The 21,200-nt window shown below is 50.1% G+C and overlaps 1 protein-coding gene across 4 annotated transcripts in view; it reads left to right on the top strand.

Moving 5' to 3' along the window:
• Wscd2 (WSC domain containing 2) overlaps positions 1–21,200 on the top strand; it is a 107,365-nt gene that overhangs the window by 15,773 nt on the left and 70,392 nt on the right. Inside the window, exon 1 of one of the 4 annotated variants that reach the window (XM_005007230.4) lies at positions 9,862–10,439. The exons of the other annotated variants lie outside the window; for them this stretch is intronic. The gene's annotated coding sequence lies outside the window, so the exon portion shown is untranslated. Of the gene's footprint in view, positions 1–9,861; positions 10,440–21,200 lie in introns of those variants that run through there. 4 annotated transcript variants of the gene reach the window in all.

The following is a 21,200-nucleotide window of genomic DNA, read 5'->3' as shown; positions in this document are numbered from 1 at the left end:
TCCTGCGTGCAGCATGCTTAATGGATACCCCCGTTCCTGTTCCCGTGTCTGTCACCGTCCTGGTGACTACACAGCCATACAGGGCGCAGAGCAGTGACAGGGGCCCCTGGATCTGTTCAGCCACCTTGCACTGGTCCTTTCCCTTCCCTTCTGGTTGACAGAAGTGGCTGCTGAGAACAAGCTCTCACTGCCCTGTCATCTTCCCAGGATGTCTCAGCAGATGCAGGTCAGGGACACAACGCCAGGGGTCTCCCGAAGCAGGCAGGTCTCCAAAGCACGGCTATCATGGAGGAGACGAACTGTCCTAGAGGGAAAGTGGCTGACCCCAGCCCCAGCCTCCTCTTTCCACACAAGGACTTGACCCAGGGCAGCTGAACATCTTGGTTTATTTTTTTTAAAAAAACTGAATCCCAAGGTTTCATGCAAAATCTTCCTCATGGTACCCATTTAGGCAGTTTTAATGTAGTGTCTGGTGTCTGGTGGCTGCTGATAAGGACAGGGCTTTCCAGCATGGACGGGACAAAGTGTGCGTGGGGGTGACCCCTGGAGGACACTGCCCACTGCTCTGGAAGCCGGGGCCGTGTACCTTATGTGTGGTGGCCCCTTTGATATCTCTGGGAGGACCTGTTTTACTCTGAGCAGTGCCAGTCATGACGGGTTTTGTGCATGGGACTCAGCAGGAAAGAGTGCTTAGAGGTAGTTCATTTCTCTGCCTGCAATTATGAAGCTTCTCTCTGATTTCCCGCGGCACACTATAAATGTCCTGGGGTAAAACTTCTGCCGTGGCTGAGAAGGCAACTCAGCTGCTCTCCCTCTACGTGAGGGAGGATCCCGTCCCAGCCCTCCACTTTGCAGCTGTGTGACTTAGGCAAGTCATTTGACCTCTCTGAGCCTCAGTGCTCCCATCAGCAGTATGGGGGGGATCCTCAAAGCTCCTGCCTGCTCAGAGGTGTCAGGTCCATAGTAAGTGCTCAGTAAAACAGGTCTTCCTGCAGCCCCAGCAGCCTGGGGAGTGGGAGAAAGATTCTGAAGCTTTTTGCAGGTATTGAGTAAGCACTCAATATCTGCCAGGTTCTTTCCACGCAGAATCCACTCCCTCCTCCCATGGCTTCACTGTAACGAAACTGAGGTTCTGACGGACAGAATGTGCTGTCAGAGGTCGCTCAAACTTTGGCCTCCTTGAACCTAGATGCTCTGCCTCTTGTGACCTGATGCTGCCTTCCGAGGGAACAGTTTGCATCCGCAGCAACTCTGTCCGTGAATGCAGTGGGGTCCCGGCCCAGCACTGCTGCTCACTTGCCGTGTCATCTCGGGGGACTCTCTTGACTGCTGTTTGCCAGCTCTGTGAACCCACCTTTCCCCTTCCCATCTCGGGCCTTTGCACCTTGCCTGCCATCAGCCCAACGCACGTCCTGCTTTGCCTGGTTAATGCAACCCCACTCTCAGGTCTAGAGCGGGGCATTTCCTCTGAGCGCTCCTGGGGCGCCCTCTGGACAGGCTGTGTCTCCCCCGTGCTCACAGGCTCCGCATCATGTCTTGAGGTTGGTGACGACTGCGCTGGGGGGTGGTGTAGGTAGCCTGTGTCACCTCTAGGAAACTGCACAGGGGACCAGGGCACTGCTGCGTGATGTTCAGCTCCCAGCCCGCTGCATGTGACACCCAGGTTGTGAGGTTCACGGGCGGAGTTAAAAGGAGACTTTGGGGTACAGGCACACCAGCAGAGTGAGCCTGAACCGGTGCCATTGCTTGAAAACCTGGCAGAAACTTCTCACAGGGCGCAGCGCCCCCCTTGCGATCTCAGGTTGAGCTATACCCTGAATAGCAATGACTTTGTACTATTTTCCTCTATTGTTTCTGTAATATTCACAGCATTGAAAGCCAGAGACAGCCCAAATGTCCATTATGGCAGAACAAACAAGTGAAACGCGGTTAGGCCTACGCGGGAATGGTCGGTGGCGGTGGCGGAGGCAGCGGACCACAGCTGCGTCCCACAAAAGGCTGCGTCGTGCAAAAACAATGCCAGCGAAAAGCCAGACAGCAAATCACACGCTGTGCAACTCTAGCTACAAGCAGCTGCTGAACTACGGTGTCTCAGAGGCGTGCATGCTTAGTGAAAATGTTACACAGAAAGCGAAGGGGAAAGGACTGGGGTAGTCAAAAACAATGACCTCGGGGCGGAAAGGAAAAGAGTAGAGGGGTACAGGAGGGGTTTTGGGGTGCTGGAGTGTTGACTCTTTTCCTGGACAGTGGCCACATGGGTGTGCATTCATTGTGCAAGGATTCATCAGTTGTAGCTTGTCTTTGATGTATGTGGTTTATGATTCCCATGAAAAGTCCCCTGTGTCCCCCCAGATACCCACCTCTGGGGAGCCCTACCTGGGCCATTGCCACTCAGGCCTTTTGCATAGAAAACACCGTTTGACTTCCTGTTTCCAACCAAGGCATTCTCTAGCTTTGGCAGCAAATCCTGATGCGTGTGTGGGTGTGTGTGTGGGTGTGTGTGTGTGGGTGGGTGGGTGAGGGTGTGGGTGTGGGTGTCCCCTTTCTCCTGGAGGCCCCTGGATCCTTAAGTTGCACATGTGTGAAAACAAGCAGGCTTCTTTTATGCTGGGACTGAGGCCACCTGCCCACAGGTGTGACTGTTCCCTTCTCCAGAAAGCGATAAGGTTGGAGTTTGATTGCCCCAGAAAAACATAAGAATAAAAAGAGAAAATAGGAAAGAAAGAAAGAAAAAGAAAACCCGAGAAGCACCGTCTAGTCCCTGGTTTCTTGGGACACTGACAGACGGGAGATAAGCTGGCGCGGGTGAGGCTCGGGTGACAGCACCGGCCAGGGTTAGAATGAGGACGCAGATCCCCGAGGCCTGGGGCAGGCTGGCGTCCAGGACCAGAAGGACGCGGTCCCCACACTTGCCATCCCGGCGGCTCTCCCAGAGCCAGAGCTCCCTTTCTGTACAGAAGGTGGATCGAGGCTCTGCTCTGGAGCCGGCTGCTGGAAGGCAGACACACTGTGGTTCCTGCAGGGCTTGGAAGCCTGCTCAGAGCGGGGTTGCAGGGTTGTCAGAAGTCGGCCTGATGTTTTTGGAGTCTGTAGCTCCTGAGGATGAATTCACATTCGTCCCTTTAAGAAACCTGTCTTAGGCTCTTGCTGTCCTCTGCACGGCTGTGAATTGTGCCTCTTTGGGGCCATCCTCTGTAAAACATCAAAGCTGCCAACTGATTTGGGTTGGCCCTGCATGTTCCCCATCTCAGTCCTGAAAGTTCAATGGTCTTGGGACACCCCAGTCCTGGGCCGACCCTGGAACAGTGAGCCAGACGCCCTGCTGCCCAGCCTGGTGGAGCTCACAGCCTGGTGAAGGACAGAGAGGTCCCCCACTGCCGTCCTGTCACAGCAGGCACTTCCCTGGAGGAAGCACAGGGTACTGTCACAGCCCAGGGAGGCCCCTCTGCTAGATGCCGGTGCCAGGAGGCCTTCCTGGAGGAAGAGGCATCTGCACGGAGCCCTCTGAGAACAAGAGGATCAGCTAGAGGTGCAGGGTGGTTTGGGGAGTGGTGTAGTGTTGGAGGCAAGGGGCCACAGAGGGGCGGTATCACGGCAGGCCTTTGGGTCACAGTAGGCACCACCTGCATTTGTGGGTACACGGGGGAAAGGAATGGGGCATAAAGTTTCTAGTTAGACTGCCCTGGCTGCTGTGTGCAGCCTCGAGGCAGGCCTGGCAGGGGAAGGGAGCGAGGAGCAGATGCCCATGGGCAGGACTGCTCCTTACTCCTCTAGATGCCCTGGCTGGCGCCCTTGGGGTTGTCTCTGCCCCCCACCCCCCTGCACAGGTCTTCAGGAAACCGGACCCTCACCCCTACCCTTCCCTAGCCTCTTAGCACTTTCTAATCTACCGTGGGGTTGACTTATTTATTCCGGTCACTGTCTGTGTCTCCCTTTCAGGACGGGGCTTTGCAGCCTCAGCCTGATGGGTATTTCATCCAGTAATCTGGTGTTGGGATTGCAGAGGGCACCGGAGGATGCTTAGCAGAGGTCTCTACTGGATAGATACACCCTCCCCCACTGTGACATCCAGTGTCTTCTCCAGACGTTGCCAATGCCCCTCGAGACAGGAGGGATGACAGCGTCACCCCAGTTGAGGCCTGCCTGCTGTGAGGTCTTGCTGGTCGTGGTGCCCACTCTGTGTTTGTTGAATGAATGAATGTGCCCTGAGGTGACTGGGCCTGAGCTAAGGTGATGGCCATGGGGTGGTTAAGGAAAGGTTCAGGAAGTAGTTAAAGATGGGGCTACACAATAATGAGCGGTAGGTCCAGGCTGGAACCTGGGCTTGGGAAGTGGGGTGCAGTGTTACTGAGCTCTTGCTACTTGTCTGGTCTTGTGTGCGGATCACCTCATCAAAGCCGCCAGCCATGGCCCGAGATGGCCACGATCAGCCTGTTTTTACAGATGAGACCTCCGAGGGTCAGACAGCTGGGCTGAGTTTGCCCAGGGTCACACAGCCGGGAGTGGAGCCCACTTGCCCGCCTTCCAGGCTGAGGGACAAAGGGGACACAACCCACCTTTAGGTAACAGGCGTCACCCTAAAGTACCTTTCCTTTCTCTTTTGTCTGCAAGAAGAAATGATTAAAGGGTTCCCACTGGCAGCTTCATTATGGAAGGCTACCCTTTGAAGCCACTTGGAGACACTAAAATTCACAACCCCTGGCCGTGTGAGCCCGCAGGTTGTTAACCTCAGTCTTTCAGGATGGGCTGAGGGGTCCATAGACGTGCAGTCCAGCTCGAGCTCTGCAAAGCCCTGGGCACCTGCAGCAGCTTCATTTCTTCACATCCAGAGATTCAGTGTTAGGTTAATTAGACTCTTGCATCGCAGCTGTGGCTTTGCAGGATTTTTCAGTGTCCGCGAATCTCACTGCCCCCTCCCTGTGGGTAGAAACTTCCCAGGAGCTGTCCCGGGAGCTGTCAGGATGCATCAGTGGTGACTCAGCATGTGCATTCAAGTGCCTGTGCCTGCTTTGTAGAGAAATCCTCCTGAGAGCCCACTTCCCAGATGAAAAGGCTGAGGCCCAGCCTTCTGCTCCCAGCCTTCCTGGAGAAGCAGGTAAAGCTCTTCAGAGGCCGGAATACTTTAATGTACCTCTATGTTTACCTTAATACTGGCACAAGAGTTTGTGCTTTAATCACTGCAGTAATGACAACAGTAATAAGAATAAAGAATTATTATTGTACTCTGAGCATGCACTGTCTGCAATGGTGCACGGGTGCCCTCTTTTAGAGATGGGAAACTGAGGCTCTGGGAGGAGACCTGATAGTGTGGGGTTGTGCTGTGGGTGGCAGCCTCACAGTCTGAACCCAGGCATCTCTGACAAAGCCGAAGATTGTACACTTCAGCACCCCTTCCCCTCTGGCCGGGCTGATTTTCAGTAATACTTAACTCACTTCAAAGAAGGGTAAAGAGCTTCCCCTAAGGGAGGGATTGCAGTGCTTTGGCGCATCCAGAAAGGAGACTTATTTATTTGGGCAGGGGGTTCAGAGGGTTATTCTGAGGAAGAGATATGAAAGAGAGATGTGAGGAGGGGGCATCAGCTCAGCCAGGGAGTGGAGGATGCCAGTTTTCCAGAGCTAGGGAGAGAACTGGTTTGCCCAAGGTTGGTCTCCTGCCAAGGAAGGCATGGGCAGTGGCCAGGGCTCTGCGTGCAGTTGGCGCTCTGCCATGCTTGAGAGGAGATTGGCATCCTCATCTTGGTCTTCCCTTCTCTGTGGTCTGGTCCCAACATGGTGCCCAGGTCAGGTTCCATGCCCAGTGTGGGGGTCCTGAGCCATGGCTGGGAATCACCGGGGTAGATCTGTGTGACAGCTCTGGGAGGAAACACCCTGTGATGGGTGAGATCTTAAAGGTCCCCCAAAGGCTTGTGGTCAGAGGCGGGCTGTGGAAAGGTGACTGGCTCATGAAGGCGCAATACCCATTGGTGGTTAACGCTCTGACGAGCTGAGTGTGCAGCGGGGTAGGACACGTGAACAGCCTTTGCCACGCTCCTGAGCCCCATGGGGAGTTGTGGATCGGAGGGGAGCAAGCTGAGATCTGGATGCACTCTCTCATTTTATATCTGGGGAAGCTGATGCCTGGGGGGAAAGGGAAATGCCCAAGGTGCATAGTCAGAACCAAAGTCAAGGTTAGGATCTAGGCCTAACTCTGACGGGTGCCTCCTCCTCCGGGCAGTCCTCCAGGCACCTCCCGGAATGTCCAGTACACAGGAACACCGCATAAATATTTATGAGCTGAGGACTCCATTGAGACTGCTCTCTGGGACTGATCTAGTTCCTTCTGATCTCAGAGTTTTCAGAGATGAAAATCTACTCCATAGAATAATGTGCAATTAATTGCTCTCTTTGGCAAGATAACACTTCTCATCTCTTTCTGGAATATGTTTGCCTCCCTTGAGGTCAAACCAGTTCTCTCCAACTGTTCTCGTCAGTTACCCCTCGACTGCCTCCTTCATGATAAGAGCACCATCATCCCTTTGCCAGCCCCGGCCTCCGCCCTCCTGGTGCCTCTCGAGGATCTGGGGAAGGTTCAGTTACTCACAGTGAGGGCATTTAGTGGAATTCCTCCCCTCGGTTCCCTGGGGCACTCAGGAAACCTTGGAAGAACCAAAAATAAAAAGAGAGAAACAAAATCCAGCAAAACTGCCCGTTCTAAGGGTGATGCCCTGCCTGGAGGCACAGCCAACTCTGATTTCATAGCCATTTAGAAAGTGCTTCTGCATGGCTCACTTTCCCTGTGGGTGGGCTGATAGGGCATGGTGGCCAAGGGAGGACAAAGTTAGAGCCCTGCTCAGCCCAAGGCAAGCATCCAACCTGAGCATGGCAGGAGCCAGGAGAACAAGGCTTCTGTGTGCTGTGTGCACAGGGGCATGAGTGCCGGGCTCCCGCAGGCTCCAGCCAGGCGCTGGCCACACTGAGAAGTCCGTGATGTGGTCAGAGAAGAGTGTGCCAGGCAGGCACCAGTGCTGTGTGGCACTGAGCCCTGGACAGTGTTCTCCTGTGAGCCATGTTCAGAACGATAACAAATTTCTCACTTGGTGGCCGAGCCTGCTCTGGGATAAAGGTGATGCCTAAGAATTAACCAGTCCCAACCCAGAAGCCCAAGGGGAGAGCTGGGGTTTACTTCCCTTGAAAACACGGCAAAGCCTTGGGAAACTCTAAAATCAGATGCTTTGGGGGACCAGGCAGGTGATATAAAGTAGGTTTGTTGCAGACCTTGGCAGTGTGGGGAGCTCATGCTATGGTGGAAGGCTGTTTTCCAAAGCCTATGAATGTAGCACAGTTCCAGCACATGCTAGCTGAGAGACCTCAGACAAGTGATTTAATCTCTGTGCCTCAGTTTCCCCACATTTAAAATTAAGTTGCACTGGTATTTACCTTATAGAGTTGTTTTGAGGATCGATGGAATCAGCACTGAAAGCACTTGAAAGCATGCTGGCTGAGTTTATTTTTCAAGAGAAGCGGGGATTCATCATGAAGTACTAGCAATGAAGTCAAGTAAAATAATAAAATCTGTGTCCTAGCCCTCTACAGCCCTCAGCCTGCGAGCCTCCCTGACAAACTCTGGCCCAGGGTTGTAGGTAGACTTGGGTTCCAGCACTGGGTTTTCCCCTACCTGGCTGTTGATGTTACACCCACAGGCATGAACGGCAAAGAGCAGGAACCTGGGGACAGTGGCCGTGCGCAGAGGGTCCCTGCAGCTCCATGCTCCTCGGTGCAGAGCTCAGCCAACCCCAGTGGCTCTGCAGAAAGAAGGGAGCTGGAGGGGGGGAGCGGATGTGCTGACCATCCTCCCCCACCTCCTGGGTTCCCGCTGACGTCTCCCTGTGGCCAAGCCCAAGTGACCAGAGTGGAGCAGAAAGCTTACTGATGTGACTCATACTGACCACCTGGCTCACAGCAGGGCAGGGAAGGAGCAGAGGGCATCTGGACAGCAGCTGTGGATCTGAGTAACAGGCACCCGTGTCCATGATGCTGGGTGGCTTTCTCAGTCTAGGTTAAGCATGCTATTCACTGTATGGTTGGAGCAATAAATTGAAATATTTTCCTTATTAATGGAGAAGAGAGGCCAGAACACTGAGAGAGTCATGAAGGAGACCCCCAAGCGTCCCAAGTAGGCCAGGACCTCTATAGAGATATTGACGGATCTAGCAGGTTCCCTCCTGTCCCTGCTGTGACATCACTACAAGGCAGTGGCCAAATACAATGCGTGATTGTGCTGGAGATCTTAAGTCCAAACTAGGTCTTACTGGGCTGAGCCAAAATCGAGATATAGCCGGACTGAGATCCTTCAGAGTCTGCAGAGGAAAACTGGCTCCTTGGTTTTTCCCTGTCTAGAAGCTGTCCAGGTTCTTTGGTTTGTGACTGTTTTCCACCTCAAAGCCAGCAATGGCATTTCGTTAGCCACTTTCCTATCTTTGGTATAAAATACTCAACACCAAAACTTACAGGAGACTCACGGTTTCCAGTGGGTTCAGTCCATGGCTGGCCAGCTCCAAGGCTTCCAACATAGGAAGAGGACCTGAGGGAGGACAGCTGTTTCATCATACAGCCAGGAAACAACGAGGAAGGCAGGAGTTGGGGACAGGAACACACACTTTGGGTGGTGCCCTCATGACCCACCTCCAACCAGGGCCTACCTAGAAGGCCGTGAACTCGTTATGGATAATCTACTGATGAATCTGGCATCTCCTGTGATCAGAACACTTTCTAAAAGCCCCAACTCTGAACATGAGGCTTTTGGGGGACATCTTAGACCTCTACCATAGCAAAGACCCCTAGGGTATTCGCTGGTCATCACATCCCTGACTCTGACCTTCTTGTCTATGTCTTTTCCTTAAAAAGATCTTTGTGATGACATCATACCCACTCCATAATCCAAGTTAATGCCTCTGTCTCGAGGTCCTTAACTCATCCACATCGACAGAGTCCCTGTTGCATACCAGGTGACATGGCCAAGGGATTAGAATGTTGACATTTGGAGGAGACATTATTTGCCCACCATGAAGAGGCTCTAGGAGGCTCCCCAAAGGGAAAATACCTTCCCAGGGTGATGCTCAAGTGCCCAGTCTCCTCTTCACTGGCAGCTTTTGTTCAGATTTGTGATGCGCCCAAACATCTGGATCTGTCTTTTGAGAATTTCCCCCTAGAGCTGTGTTTTCCTTTAAATGGATCTTAAACCAACTCACCTCTTCATTCAGCTGCCTTCCTCAGTGAAGATACACGAGAAATCTAGGCTTGAAGTTCCCTAATAATGTTTTGAACCGTCCCCATCAAAATAACTGTAGAATCACTGACATTTTAGGGCAGGTGGAAGTGTGTCCTCACGCTGCCTAGGAGGAACATGAGAAAAGCGCCAGAAAACTTAATGGTGGGCCATGTGGGCCCTGTGAGCCGGATGGAACTGCATTCAAATTCCCATTCTACACTTATAAACTGCGACCTTGGGCGGGTCACCTCACCTGTCTCATCCTGCATGATGGGGGAAGACTTCTTCAGAAGTTTGTGGTGGGATTTAAACAACTGTACTCATGCAAAGTACAAGCTCTGGGCTGGGCACAGTGCAAACATTTTAACAATTACAAATACTATTATTGCTATCAGGTCGCCTCCCACATTGCCCGAGATTTCTTGCCTTGCTGAAGCCATTCAGCAGATGTAGGAAACTGCTGGAGATCCTGTGTTTGAAGTGACATGTTGATTTCTCTTAAAAATACACATTGCCAACCCTCTGGATCGTGCCCTTGCGCATGCGTGCACACACACACACACACACACACACACACACACACACACTGTTCTGCACCAACACGCCATCTGCTGCAATTCAAATATTGTTCAAATGTCTGATTTTGAAAGTGTTTTGAGAGGCTTCCTACATGGTTGCCAAAACTCTTAAAATTTTCACGTGAGCAGAAAATAGATTATTTCATTTGGCTTTGCACTGTGTGCAAGGATTGTCAGATGGAGAGAAGGGGAAGGCAGAGGCACTGATTCATCACACAGAGGAGACGGAGCCTGTGTTGGGGGTCACCGCCCAGCCCAGCCGCTTACCAACGGGAACCTCAGGCCAGCCAGCCAGACTCTTGCCCTGCGTCCTCCTCTGTGTGGCAGGTTAATGCTCACTCGCCTTAGCTGAGCACGGAGCTCAGCACCTAGAAAGTGCCCACCAACACTAGCTGTCAGAGCCTTTGTGACAACACTTGGAAAGTGGCCGGCGTATCAATGTTAATTTTTCCATAAATGTCATCTAATGTTCCTGGGACCTCCGAGTGGATTTTGGTTGGATTTGAGGACAGCCTTTCTAAGAATGGGTTGGACGTCTATATTAAGCAGACAGCACACTGAAGAGTCTGGTTTGACAGATTGCTGAATTCCGTGGAGGCGGACAGGTGTGGGAGGTAAGTATCACGGAATCCATTTAGGCCCCCAAATTCAGGTGCACCAGAAATATCAGCTTTCTTAAATCCTTTTAAATTATGTCAAATGCAACTTGGAATCTACTGAGTTGCATGAAATTTAATTGTAGTCATTACTGGGGCTCTCTTCTCCCCAAGATGGAGAGCTACTGCCAGGGACTTACTTGTGTCCCCACCCCAGCAAGCCCCTTGTGCTCATCTCGCATGTATCCCCCAAGTCCAGAAGCCCTGTTCTTCTTGCTCTGAGCCTTGAGGAGGGAAACCGTGGGCCAGTCGGTATTTCTGGCACCAGGGTCCAGCTGTTTTCATGGGCACTGCTGGAACCTGTCACTCGCTCACCTCTGACCTCTCCCAGGATGCCCCCTGAAGCTTTCAACAATGTCCAGGACAGAGCGAACACGATTAGAGGTGGCTCACTTGGGTTGCTCTCATGGTGTGTTGACTGACTTTTTTGTTTGTTGTAATAGGCTTTATTTGAGGGGGGCAGTTTTCAATTTACAGGGAAACTGAACAAAGAGTTCTGTGTGCCCTTTAGTCCCCCGCTTCCACAGCTTCCTCTGCTATTAGCATCTTGTATGTGTGGGCGACGTTTGGTACAGTGAACCCTTATTGTCACTGACGCCTGCGGTTTACATGAAGCTTCCGTCTGTGCTGTACAGACTACGGAGGCTGACAAGTGGAGTCTTTTTAGTTTTTCTTGTCAGTGTCGGGGGTGGAACCCAGGGCCCGGTGCATGCTAAGCAAGGGCTCTACCACAGAGCTACATCCCGGCTCTGACGATCATATCATGACATCCTCCGTGCTCCCCCATTCCTTCCTCCCTCCCTCTCTCCCCACCAACACTCTGGTAACCACTGATCATTTTTGTACCATCTCAATAGACTTAAAAAGTGGGTTATTTTAAATATCCAGATATCCACCATCTCCTGAAAAATGCAGATGTCCCAGCCCTCCTGGGCTGAGGTCAGAGGCATTGGCTCTTCTGCTTTCTTCCTTATCCCGTTACGTGTGTCCCTGTAGGTGCTGGGGTTTGTGACCATCTGGCCTCCTTCAGAGACTAGGACAGTCTTTGTTTCATGGGCTGCTGTTGTCTTCCTGCCCTGCAAACATATTCCTGAAGCCATGTGTCGCAACGAGCCTGGCCATCAGCTTGAAAAGGACGAGAGAAAGATAGAAATTCAAACAATTTCCCTGTGACGGGTGGGAGGATCCTCCAAAGCTACTTGAAGACCCAGGCCAGTGGCTGTGCGATGCTGGCACAGCATTAGCCAACATCTTACACTCAGAAGGGTTGTCTCTCCTATGCTATCTGTGTGGCCATTGCTTCTTGGTCATCTGAGGCTGAGAGCCACCGTGTGGACTACACACAAAGTCTTCCAGTGGCCACAACAGCTCTGGGTCAATAATTCATGAGAATTTCGCAATTTACCCCACTCACCCCCTTCCTGGAACGAGTCAGAGAACTGGACACCCAGAGATTAAATTGCCTCTGGAGTGGCACAGGGAGGGGGTCCGGTGGCCGCCCGGGAGCACGTGGGAGGCTCAAGGCTGGGCATGCTGCTGAGAGGCAGTCAGGAAGGAGGATGCTTTTATATGGCTGCAGGGTTTCACTCTAGAGAAAAACCCAGGTTCTTAAGCAGTGATAGCCAACCTGGCATGCTGCTGGCCACCTTCCCATCCTCCGCAAAGTGACCAAGCCCTGGTTGGTCCTGATGCTCCTGGGTCCCTGGGCCAGATGAGCAAGGTCAAAAGACATCCAGACACACAGCCCCATCCTGCCCCTTCTTTGCTGTGTGGTACTGGGCAAGTTGCTTTATTTCCCTGGGTCTCCATTTCCACTGCATCCCTCTGTCCAAGTCATCATGTGCAAGTCCCCCCTGTCAGAGCTATGAAATCCACAAATATTTACCAGGTTTCTATGAGGAATGCTCAATAACTAATTTAAATGTTTAAATTTTTAAAACTAAAAAGACTCATTAATCACCCTCAAGATACCCCTTCCTCACTTCAAAACGCTTACCTTTTTTTCCACTTTCTGAAGCAGTTCTGAAGTCTTCTCTCATGAGTATCTTTAGTTTCACTGTTGTGGCTGCCTTGATCAAAGAATTTACTTTTCACTGTCATTTTGACTTTGGAGAAGAGCTAGAAATTGTGCTTTACCAAATCTGTTGAATGAAAAAGACAAAAACACACTTGTCTTGGTTATTTTCTTCTCTTGCTAGGACAAAATACCTGACACCCAAAATTCAAGAAGGAAAGGGTTGTTTCACTCACAGTTTGTGGAGGTTTCAGTCTATAAGCAACAGGCTTCAAGGCAGGATGGCATGGAACGGGGCAGTACTTCAAGGCAGCAGAAGACAGCACAGCAACAAGAGCAGAACTGGGAGAACAAGCCTCTTCTCCCTTATATCATACATGGGCCACCCCCCTGCAGGGTGGTGTAGCACTCACAAAATCTCCTTGTCCTCCTCTTGCACAGGATGAGGATGTTTACAAGCAAGAACCCTGGCTTCCTGCTGAGTCTCTTAGTTAAACTTGTAAACTTTGCAAGTCGACACAATGTATCAACCATGATAACACCCCATAAGGACTTTTTAAGACTGCCTTTCTGTTGGATGGCACTAGGCAGCCGCACGCACTGTAATTTTATCACGCCTCAAAAAGACACTCACAAGAAGACTTCAAGAACTGTTTCAGAAATATCAACAACAGTGGGAAAAGTGGGTTTCAAAATGAAGGGGAGTGTTTTTAGGGGGGTTAATGACAATGTATCCTTTATTGCATTACTTTTTAAATTTAAACACACACCATAGTGCTCCTTAAATCCCTCAGGATGTACCAGCTTCTGGAGATGTAGTAGTGGACGGGATAGATCCCATCCCCACCCTCGTGGAAGCAACATTGTGTCATTACCCCTTTGTGTGTTTGGTGCCTGCACCCTCACTCCGAGCCATCCTGGTCCAGGCCACCTCTGTCTTTTACCTGCGTTCCATAGCATCCCCCACCTGAAGGCAGAGGTCTTCCTGAAAACCGGCCCACATGTGAGACACCCATGGTTCCCACAGCCCTAGAGTACAATCAGCCCCACTAGGCTCTGGCTGGCATGGTCTCTTAGCTTTCTCTGAAACTAATCTAGCTTTTGTCACCTCTGGACATTTGCCCTTGCTGTTCGGCCACCTGGTGTCCTGTTCTCGGTAGGACACTGCCTTCTTCTCAGGTGTTTCTCTGGACTCTTGGCTCTCCAGCCAGTCCTCTTTAGCCCCCTCTGCCTCCTCAACCAAGCCCTGACAGTGACCATAGCCTGTGTGTGTACTGGGCTTTCTGAGAGCCGAACTCTCCTCTAAGCCTCTTGGTTCTGTTGGCTCACTGAGACTCCACAACTCTAGGTCCATTTTACAATGAGAGAACCAAGGCTCAGGTAGCGCCGTGGCTGAGCTGATGTTCCACAGCAGTGGAGTTACTTCTGGCCAGTGGCTCAGTCAGGAGCCCCATGAAGGCAGGAAGTCTATTTTACTTATCTCTTCCTTGCTAGCACATGGGACCTGACACATAGTAAGTGCTTAACAAACTCCCTGAATGATGAATGTCTTGCATAGCTAAAATAGTAGTGCAAAAGCCTTGCTTGAACATCTTGGGTTGCCTGAACTGAGGGTTTTTACAGTTCCTCTTTGACTAGAGCTTGATTCTGCCTGGAGAGGGATCAGTCTGCCTGTCCCAGAGAACCCCTGGAACCCTGAAGCATCTGTCACCGAGACCTCAGATGTGGGACACAAGTCCGGCCATTCCTGGCTTTTCTCTATTCTGACCTTTTCTCCAGTATACACTGCCACTGTCCAGGGGCAGGCTCCAAGGATTCTGTTTCTTTGGGCCCACCGGGTAGTGCTGGCTGCAGGGGCCTCTAGGGTCTCCCTGAGATAAAGGGACCCAGGGCTATGCCTGGTCCTCGGTGGAGATATCAGACCTGACAGCAACATGAGAGCTACAACTTGTCCGTTCCAGCTTCATAGTTAATTTAGGAGTTTGGCCTTCAGAATTCTCTGAGTGAGGTCACTGAGTGTTAGCTTCTTTGATGACCCAAGGTGAAAGGCAGTGGCGCCTGTGTCTTCTGTGAGAGCTTGCTGCTGGGATGGACTGACTGTAAGACCCACTGCAGAGTGGAAGGCTGGTTTTCTGTACTTAGATATGGTATGATATGTGACATGACGTGGCATGATATGGTAGCTATTGCATGGTATGACAATACTGTGCTATGATGTGGTGTTGCAGAGTAGATGTCTTAGCAACTTTTCTTGTTGCTGAGACACAATACCTGATGCCCAATGTTAAAAGAGAAGCAGTTTATTTCCGCTTACAGTTTGTAGAGGTTTCAGTCCATAGTCAGCTGGCTCCAAGGCAGGGCAGCATGGTAGAGGGGCAGCAGTCCATGGCAGGGCATGCAGGATGCAGCAAAGCACCCATCAGCCTGTAGCCTGATTTCCATCTCTCCCTTTTATTCCATGCAGGCTGCAAGCCTAATGGTTGGTGCTACCCTCACCCAAGGTGGGGGTTCCTATTATCCACAACCAGAATCATGCTAAACCAACTCAATCATCACACATCCTTAAAATTATAGCATCATACACCTATGGTCAAGCCACCTCCCTGAAACCCCAAGCACGTGAGGCTTTGGGGGGACAAGCCATAATAGTGCATGACATGTTATGACATATGTTTTGATATGGTGTGACTTGATCTGTAGTACAATATGGGTTCTGCTCAATTTACAATGAGGTCACATCCTGCTAAACCCACTGTGATTGGAAAAACCCATATTTTCAGAATGCAATGAATGTGCCTAAGCTGTAATGGTGAACTCATGTTTGTTTCTTGCCACTCAGGTCAACCAGTGACTCAGACAAGTCAGTGAGTTCAGAAAGGGACTTCTTTGGGAAACTAGAAAACCAAGAGACTGAAGCTAGTGCCAGCAAGGGGCGTCTTGCCTGGAGGATGCAGGAGTGCTGCCTCTGTAGCGGCTGTGCAGTGGCCTACCCGCTGGACATTACTAAGGCGATTCCAAATTCCAGGCCCAGGTGTCACTGGTCCCCTTCTCTGACACACAAGCTGCTGTTATTTCTAGGCGACCACAGGTTCTTGGTCCTGTAAATCTAAAGAAAAGTTACTGATGAGGAGGTCTTATGACTCACGGGCCTTTTTGTTGCTTTGCCCAGGAATAGTTAATTTGGCAGTTAATTATTGGGATGCAGAAGGATGTCTACTATCCCCGGAAGACAAGGAGATGTAACATTTGTGGGAGGAGAGTTTTTAACCCATTAGGTGGCTTCCGTCAGAGGCGTCACCTACCACAAAGCTAGTAAGAGACAAGGTATTGCTCAGCTGTGTGACTTCCAAAATTAGTGATTGGTTTTTACAATCCACAAAGAGCAAGTGAAGCTGGAGGTTGATTTAGGTTTTTCCATGGCAACTAAGATGACAGAACACTGAGCTTGCAGCTTAGCAACGCAGCGCATGGTAGAGTGCGGTTCTTTCCCTCGTGATTGTGGGGTGCAGAGGGAGCTGTGCTCGCTGCCATCCCCAGCATCGAGAGGGTTGCACAGGGCATCATCGGGCTGAGAACGATCAAAGGTCAAAACTTGAAATATGAACTGAATGGGTATCACTTTCCTATCATTGTAAAGTTGGAAACCCTTGAGTGGAACTGTGGGGAGCCGATGGCTGTCTGTGCACTATAGTATGTCAGATTCTTCTCACTGCTCTGTAAGTTTCCAGGGCAGGTGAGTGCAGTGATCAAGAGCACAAAGTTAGGAGCAGATGCCCTGATGTGTGCCCCAGTGCAGCCACGGGGGGGGGGGGTGCAGTCCTCAGCTTTTCCCCAGCATCTGGCTGAGCCTCTGTTTCTGCATTTTTTGAAGCAGCAAGAATAGCAGAGCCCACCGGGCATGGTGGGATTACTCCTGTAATCATGATTATTCAGGACGTTGAAGCAGGAGGATCCTATGTTTGAGGCATTCTGGGAAACTTGGTGAGACTTTGTTTCAAAAATCACTAAACAAACAAACAAATAAATAAATTAGAAAGGACTGAGGGTTGGGCCCGGTGACACACAGCCTTCTCCATGGCCCAGGACTGATGTGAGAGTGGTTGGCATTGCTTTTAGAATCTGAAGTCCTCCAATTATTTATGTTAATTATACTATTTCATTTATGTTCACCTGGTCCCCCATTTATGCTCATACAGTACTTCATTTATTGTTAGATCATAAATCTTTTTGGGGGTAGAGTACTTGGAAATGCTTTTTTATTGTGGTGTAACAGACAATAAAGTTTTAAAAAACCAATGGATGTTTATAAGTGTATAGAGCCATGGACACATCCCTAAAGTGAAGATATAAAACCTGCTCATCCTTCAGGAAGTCCCTTGACATCAGCTTGAATACACAATGGAGATGCCTTTGCCTGACCTCGAACCTCATAGGGGTGGAATCACGCGTTGTCTTTACTTTGGTGCTTGGTTTCCCTTGCTCAGTGTTTGTGAGATACGGTTCCTGTCCTGCCCGTTTGATCTGTACCCATGCTCCTTTTTATTTTTTTAACTTGAATTTTTTTATTTTTGGTGGTTCTGGGAATTAAACTCAGGGTCTTTGGACTAATGAACACTTCTACGCCTTTAGTCTGTATTTTTTTTTTAATTCAGGACAGCATTCCACTAAGTCTCAAAATTGCCCAGGTTGAGCTCCACCTTGCAATCCTGCCTGCACCTCCCAGAGTGATGGATTTACAGGCAATGCACTGCCGTGTGCAGTGCCCGAGCTCCTTTATAAGGACATTGAGGCTGGCTTCTCCCTTCTGGGACTCTAGTGAACAGAGCTGCTAGGAGCTTTCTGGCTCCTATTTTGGGGTAGACACAGGTTGTTGTTTCTCTCAGGTAATACCTGGGAGTGGAGTTACAGGTTCATAAGGTAAATGAACCTAGCTTTAATGAACCCCCCCCCCAATTCTCCAGCTTGGTCCTAAGTCCAGGAAGGTCATGCTTGCCCACATCAGCCTTCTTTCCAAGTGGCCCACCCACCATTCCTGCACTCACTGTGACCACACTTGGGAAACAAGGGGACTGTTCTCCCTCACATTCTGGCCCAGGAGAAAGCCTTCTTCGGCCTGGTGGTTTTTGTAGAGGTGGAATTTGGGGCAGGGTAAGGAAAAGAGGGGGGCCCACTCTCCTGTCCATGTGAGCCTCATTCTTTCTGTGTAGGGCCTTCCATTTTCAGAGTTGATAACACAAAAGTTTGGGGACCTGCTGAGTATGAAGTACAGATACCTTCTAAACTTAAGTCATCAACACACTATTTCCATGATTTTCCCCATATTTGCTTATTTCTGTTGGACTTTATTTCCTTCTTTTATTGAAAATTGCTTATTTGGGATGTTAACTTACCTGCAAATGTGAAATCAATATGCTTTTCCCTAAGCAGAAGTTAATCACCATAAACATTCCAAGTCAGAATATGGTAGATCCATTCCTGACACATGCCATTCCTTGCCTGGGGCTCTGAGCCCTGGGCTAGTGTTTCAAACATATTGGCCAGCCTTAGCGAGGTGTTAAAGGTCTGTTAGCACCAAACTGAGACTTGCTCCTTGATGCAATCAGAGTGATTGAAAGACATTTAATAGCCAATAATTTTTTTACTTTGTGATCAGATGTTAATGCTGGAATCATCTCTTATCCCGAGAGAATGTCTATATTTCGGGCAACACTGGCGCATTCAAAAATCTTTTGACTGGGCATCAGATCTTTGCTTAAATGATCTACTAGCTCTGCAATATTGGATCAATGACCTCAGCTCTCTGAGCTTCAGTGTCTTGGCTTGTATAATGGGATCATCATCCAAGAGACGTCTCTTGAGAGGTTTGTGACTAGGTCATCTAATGAGCCCTGTAGCTAAAGACTGACATGGATATGGCAGTGAACACCCAGGACACTTCTGCATTGTGCTTCTCCTGGAGCTGCTCTCTCTGGGCAGCGTCTTCTGCCCTCCTGGGGGAATGTTTATTGACCCTGGGATCCTGCCCAGGTTAAGTGCAGAAAATGGCTCTGGTGAAGTGCACGAGCTTTGTCATTTGCTCAAAGGCAGGGACATTCAATCAGAGCCACTGCAGGGTGATCAGGATGTTCCCAGTGCACCTGCAGCTCGGAGGCAGTGGTGAGTTGGGAGAGGTGGCTCTCTAACAGACCCATCTGGATGCAGCCCAGGTCTATCGTGTCTGCCCACTGGGCGTCCAGAGTACACCTCTTCTCCTTGGGATCCAGTCTGCTCATGTGTAGATGGGAATATTCACTGCCACTTCGTTAGACGGTAAGCATGATAGCACGAGATGATGCACAAAACCCAGTAGCTGGGTATTTAACACCCAAACATAGCTATTATCATTGAGGGAAGCCAAGGGGCTGTGTTTAAATGCTCTGCAGAGCTGAATGCTGCTCTTGGACTCACGATCATCCTAAATCTTCTCAGAATGTCTCTCTTCATGTCTCACTCCAAATTCCGTTCCGTTCTTGCCTGAGTAATCCCCATAGGCCAGGCCGTGTTGTTCACAAACCTGGTTTGATAACTGTGGTTCTGACTCAGGTAAGACTTGTTAGGCTGAAATTAGCCAAAATGCAACTCAAGTGGACTTTATAAAAAGAGAATAATTTGTTTTGGTCATAGAAACTAAAACCCACAAATATCTCACTCCAGGTGTGACCTGGTCTAGACTCAGACAAACCCACTGGATATTAGTTTCTCTGCATGTCCACCTTTTCCTAGGCTTTGGCTGCCTTAATGGTAGTAAGATGGCCCCAGGAGCCCAACCTCCCCTCTCCTGGATGTCCAAATTCATAAGAAACGGGAATGTCTCTCTTTTGGCCAAATTCTTGTTGGTTCTGATCCAATCGTCTGCCTACTCCTAGACCAACCTCTGGGTGAGTAAGGTGGGTGGGCTACACTGGCTGGCTTAGGCCAAGCAAGATCCCTCTTTGGAACTGAATATGGGGTCAGCCCTACTGAACCCCACTGGCTTGAGGAGATGTTGATTCTGCAGCGTACTAATGTTGGAAGATGGTGAGAAGGGAAAGGATGCTGGCTGTGGCCAACTGATGTTCCAGCATCTGTCTCAGGCAAAGAAATAATAAATTTCCCATTAGAAATCCAGCAGTGCAACAGGACTGAAAAAAAAAACTATTTCTCTCTCCCCCCATCTCTTACACACACACACACACACACACACACACACACACACACACACACACCTCACTTTTGGTGCCACGTTGCCTGAAAATAGCAAAGTTTAAGTCACAGTGATGAATGGGCCATGTCACTTGGCACTAATTCTGCCCCGAAGCTGTATCAATTCCAGGCTCCCACCAGGGCCTGATTTGGCGTAGCTGGTTGAAGATCTGGAGAGCTGGACTGCCGAAGTCAAGGACAGAGAAAGCCCTGGATCCTGATCACACTGTGGAGCTCTTGGTCTAGACCCTTCCCTCCCTAGGCACAGTCTCTGCACTGCTCCCCTCCCCCTGCCCGACTCCTCCATTAGGTCACCCTTCATATCTGTGAGGTCCAGCCTGAATCCCCATCCCCAAACTACATGTAGTGACCTTGCAGTCTGTAGTCACGGACTTTAGAGTTTAAATCCAAGCGTTCCCCTATACACCCTGAGTGTCTTTGGGCCAGTTGATTGACCTCATGCCTCAGTTTCCTTATCCATCAAATGGAAATAATGCCAGTAGAACCCATTTTGAGGATGATGGCAATAATTATGTTGAATGATTTGTGTATGCATTTAACTCAGGCCCAGGCTCTGTAAAGGCCAGCTGGAAAAACGATTCTGAGTCCAGGTGGCATGCCAAGCCAGCGACATCCACTTTTCTTCCTCCGCTGTGTGAGATGTCTGGGGTGAGGGATTTGTAACATTTTCTTCTGCACCTCAGTGTCTAGCCTTGTGCCTGGCACGTAGCAGGTACTCAATAACAACTATTGAATAAATGTCCCAGTTCAGCGTGTTCTAGGGCACCCCCAGCTCTACTCATCACACAGAACTGCATAAATAGGTTGCCCACAGGCCTCCACAGGAAGGTCAAATTGAAAAGGCCACCGTGAACGGAAGGAGGAGGCTTCCTGTGTAGTAGATTGTCAGAGGCACTAAATCTCTCCTCTTCTTTGAAATCTTATGCCCTGCTCTCTCCATTCCACCCCTCCAGAGTCTTGGGAAATACCCATGCTTGATCCATTTCCACCAGCCCATCTTTGGCTTTAAAGAGCTTGCTAGAACTGCAGCAAGTTGGAGCAGGACTTGGTCAGGTGGGGGGTGAAGATGTCACACAGTGGCCTCTCCCTGGGTTACAAGACAGGTAGCCAAAGAGCACACCCTGGTTTGTCCAGAACTTGGCTTGCGGCGACAATAGGCTTGACTGCAGTGTTGGTAGAATCTCCCGAATCAGATGCCCCAGGTGCTGACCTAGGTGTGATGATTCCCCTTGACAGCCTCCCCACGGGGTGATCAAGAAGTGGAGGACGGAGGCTGTGTCCCCTCAGCGTCCTCAAAGCCTGCAGAAGGCTGCTTATTTCTCTCCCCAGAGGCATTCTTGAAGTTTTGTGTGGGCAGCGTTCTTTGGCCAAAGAAAATATCCCACAGATAGATGTGTGGGTGGGTATCGGGGATTTCCAAACTGAAGCCATCTTCTGGCCTTACCTTTATTTGTGTATGTTAT

Source organism: Cavia porcellus, unplaced genomic scaffold (assembly GCF_034190915.1).
Source record: "Cavia porcellus strain 051 isolate PalLab524CR breed Dunkin Hartley unplaced genomic scaffold, mCavPor4.1 scaffold_16, whole genome shotgun sequence".
Taxonomy (NCBI): domain Eukaryota; kingdom Metazoa; phylum Chordata; class Mammalia; order Rodentia; family Caviidae; genus Cavia; species Cavia porcellus.
Note: the sequence above shows the minus strand (reverse complement) of the source record. Positions and strands in the feature narration are given on the sequence as shown.